At 33.3% G+C, this 4,357-nt stretch overlaps 1 long non-coding RNA gene across 1 annotated transcript; it reads right to left on the bottom strand.

The window, feature by feature from the left end:
• Positions 1 to 1,412: 1,412 nt before the first annotated feature.
• On the bottom strand, positions 1,413 to 3,606 carry LOC144961617 (uncharacterized). The gene is made up of 2 exons (XR_013643228.1): positions 3,481 to 3,606; positions 1,413 to 3,000 (listed from the first exon to the last, which is right to left on the bottom strand). It is a non-coding gene; the product is annotated as an uncharacterized LOC144961617 (long non-coding RNA).
• Between the last annotated feature and the right edge of the window lie 751 nt (positions 3,607 to 4,357).

Consider the following 4,357-nt stretch of genomic DNA (forward strand, 5'->3'; position numbering starts at 1 on the left):
GTAGTAGTAGTGTAGTAGTAGTAGTAGTATAGTAGTAGTAGTAGTAGTAGTAGTAGTAGTAGTAGTAGTAGTAGTAGTAGTGTAGTAGTAGTAGTAGTAGTTAGTAGTAGTAGTAGTAGTAGTAGTAGTAGTAGTAGTAGTAGTAGTAGTAGTAGTAGTAGTAGTAGTAGTAGTAGTAGTAGTAGTAGTAGTAGTAGTAGTAGTAGTAGTGGTAGTAGTAGTAGTAGTAGTAGTAATAGTAGTAGTAGTGTAGTAGTAGTGGTAGTAGTAGTAGTAGTAGTAGTAGTAGTAGTAATAATAGTTGTAGTAGTAGTAGTAGTAGTAGTAGTAGTAGTAGTAGTAGTAGTAGTAGTAGTAGTAGTAGTAGTAGTAGTAGTAGTAGTAGAAGTAGTGGCGGTGGTAGTAGCAGTAGTAGTAGTAGTAGTAGTAGTAGTAGTAGTAGTAGTAGTAGTAGTAGTAGTAGTAGTAGTAGTAGTAGTAGTGGTGGTGGTGGTGGTAATAGCAGTAGTAGTAGTAATCATAGAAGTCGCTGCCACATCTAACCCATTCCACAGCAATTTGGGAGCAGACTCTTAGATCATGGTCAGTTCAACTGGGCCCGTCCTGGTATTCTCGTAGTAGTAGTAGTAGTAGTAGTAGTAGTAGTAGTAGTAGTAGTAGTAGTAGTAGTAGTAATAGTAGTAGTAGTAGTAGTAGTAGTAGTAGTAGTAGTAGTAGTAGTAGTAGTAGTAGTAGTAGCAGTAGAAGTAGTAGTAGCAGTAGTAGTAGCAGTAGTTATAGTAGCAGTAGTGGTTATACATGGAGAGGGAAACTGATATACAGGAAATAGTCATGTTATGGACTGATGTAAAACCCATTATCCCGTGGTCAACCCAGGAACGACCACCGTTCCCAGCCTTAGGGGAAATTATATACACTGCTTTCTTTTTCTTTTTTATTAAATTATATAATCGCCACACTCTGTAGAACCAATCGGCCTAAACTATCAGCGTTTTCCCGCCTTACCGTATAGTGGTTATGGAAAGAACGAAGGTTAACCCTTGCACAAACACCAATAAAACCGTGTGCTTCACCCAATGGCCACCTCACTCAACACCATCCTCTACGATGATGAAACAATCAAATGATTTCTACCATACAGAGATGATTCACACATAAAATAAGAAAAGACAACCTAAAAAAAAAGAAATCATCTTCTGGCGTGCAAACATCGGACTGCTTCCCGCTTGGTGAAATATGAAAGTATTGGGCGGGGCAAAATAAAAATCATCTACCAGGTCGTGTGGAAAATTTAAATAGTAATAGGAGAGGGGCTGGAGAAAACAGATCCCATCAACCATCCACCATAACAAAGTCCATTAACTCTGTGACATGTAAACGATGTTAAAAGAAAGAAAAAACATACAAGAGCCTGGTTTATAAAAGATAAATACATTTTAATTATATATCGTATATTTTTCTCTCATACACTTTCAGATCCATTTCTTCATTAACGTCATTAAAATAGTAACAAGAATAAATAAACATACAATTTTTAAAAAAAATTAATAGAAATAAGTTTTATGTAGGTACCGGAATACATAGTTTTGGTTTCTCTATTACAAAACAGTAAACAGTATTTGTTAATGGCTTGCTTGACAACAAAATTCGAAGAGATATAACCATCGTGATTATTTTTGAAGTTATATAATGAGTACAATAATTTATCTTTAAGTAGCGGGAGCTTGAATAATGGAGTCTTGCTGCTTTTTTAAAAATTCGTGTCTCACAAAAATATTCACAAACATTTAACCATAAAGTCATTGAATATGGAACCATTTATGCACTTTTTCACCATTCATTCAATCTGGCATAACTTTATACTTCATAATAATATACAGTCTATATTGGTTGGAATTATTTGATAACTAATGCTTTTTAAATGGCGAAAAATAAAAGATATTAGTTAAATCAAAGCCACTTTAGTGATTTCAATCAATATTCAAGAAATCTAAGCAGCAGAAAAGTTAATTGACACCCAACCATAGTCTCTTACGAAGACCTTTCAACAACCTCGTTCAACCAATAAAAAACTTTAGAAATCTAAAAATAGACTATGATAAGATCACAGATAAATACGTTGACAGAAAGTTGTGTGAAATATTAATCAGCAAATATTGGAATGTTTTGAATAAAAATAAAAGGTATTATTAAGCACCAAGACTTCTAAATGACAACAAGATCTCACAGACATAATTCATATTATCTTATTGATAATATACTTTCCGATGTAATATTCTTAAATTAAAAAAAAAAAATAGAAAAAACATATGCGACTTTGAAAACAAAATTAACGGTATCATTTGATTATACCTATATGTTCATTTAGAGAAATAACGCTTCACTTGTTGAGTAGCTCTTGTTGATATGAATTCATCTTTTAAAATGAGCAAACAACCATTCAAACCAAACCCAATTATGGCAAGAACAGAGAGATTTATTTACACTCATACTGAATCAGGCTTTCAAGATGCAGCACTTTGCTGATAAAAATTACATCCTACAATAAATGAAATACAGAAATGATTTAAGTAACTTGCAAATTAACATAGGGGAAAAATGGAAGACAAAACGAAGAGCTTAATTCAACAGATGCCTGAGATAAAAAACGGGGTGAAGTTTTAATGTAATTTGAAGAAACCCTTTGACATAGATTGAGACAGTATATCCATTATGATATTGCTTGCTTCTCAAAGAGGACATCAAAACATGCAGGATATTTGAAAATGAATTCAATTATCTTTAACCTTTGTGTAAATGATACGATTATACTTAGGCATATCTTGGACTAAGCCCTTCATATCCATACTTGAAACTCTGGCCAAAAACAAATTATGTTACTGTAAAAATAATAACAACAACAAACAAAAAATTTAACTAAGACAATGAAGTTCCCATCATGTGTTCATGAACGGTCTTTTGGTGACGGGCTTCGCTTGAGCTTTTAATAATGTGTATTTTCTGAAAAGTAAAATCAAAACAATTTCTTGGCAACTTTCATATAATAACATAAAAAAGAAAAGCAAAAATTAAAACAACAACAAAAACAAATTCTAAAACAAATCAAATGTTTTAAATGTTCACATATTATTAATATTAATAAATTAAAGCTACATTTCGTTTACACCATTGTGGATCCACCTTGTATTTCATCTAATTAGAAAGTCCTGACTGATTGTGTTTTAAGCGATAAGAATACAATCAAGTACATTGTGAACGCAAGAACAAGTTCCACCAGCAACATGTCCAATAAATCAAAACTGATTTTTATCAATTTAGTGGTGAGAATGAAATTCTTTAAAATCATAATAGCACACGTTATCTTGTTTTATCTGCTGTACAACCTAGAAAGTTAAGATCCTTAATGGCGTTAGAGTACAAATAGGACCCTACATAAAAGGAGAAAAAATATAAAAAGAGCATCATGACAAGTTTACTTACCACCCCGAGACTGGGAGGTTGCATAGCCAATGCTTGATCCCCTAACTGAGCCAGGGTGAAGCTGTGGTCGGTTGTCATATTGACGGCCATAAACCGATCCATAATCACCTGGAATGACAAACCAAATATTGCCTTCAGTCCAAAGTGCATGTGTAAATATCATGCAATTACTAAAAAGTCAAAGCCAGTCTCATGTTAAGAATTGAGTGGTTAATATATCCATCACCGTTTTGCTGAACATGGGACTATAAACTTTGCACCATAAAGTTTTAATCAAAGGAAAGTAGATTGTAATGGAAATGTTTTTATCTACGCAGAGAAACATTGTTGAGTTGTGACTTTGGCCCAAGTACTATGACTTCTGAGATGGAGCGGGAATTGGTTTATAAGATATTTTAAGTGAAAGTCTTTCAAACTTCGGATTGGTTTGCTGTCATGGCCCAAAAGAAACCTAGATGTATCATTTTGTGACCTAGATATATCATTTTTTGACCTAGATGAATTGTCTTGTGACCTAAATGCATCGTTTTGTGTGTGAAAAGCCTTGTGGGTAAGGCCATTGATCGCTTGCCAGTCAGAAAAAAAGAAAGAAACAATGAGTTTCGTTTGTTAAAAATAAAACCCCAAAAATTTAACCTTTCAAAGGCGAATTTCAATCTTACTTGGACCTAAAAGAAAATCTTACCGTTTTCATCAAAGACAAATAAGGGCAATGCAATTATAGTTTAATTGAATACCAAGTCGCGATATGCTTACTGCTCTTGTGGTGGAAACGGTTTATTCTGCATTAAAATTATATAAGGGGAACTATTTTTTGAAAACAAAAAATTAATGTCACTGACAAAAGGTTAATTGCACTAGGCAAGCACCATCCAGC

The sequence above is a fragment of the Berghia stephanieae genome, unplaced genomic scaffold, assembly GCF_034508935.2.
Source record: "Berghia stephanieae isolate SIO BIC M18660-M18661 unplaced genomic scaffold, UCSD_Bste_1.3 scaffold3327, whole genome shotgun sequence".
NCBI lineage: Eukaryota > Metazoa > Mollusca > Gastropoda > Nudibranchia > Aeolidiidae > Berghia > Berghia stephanieae.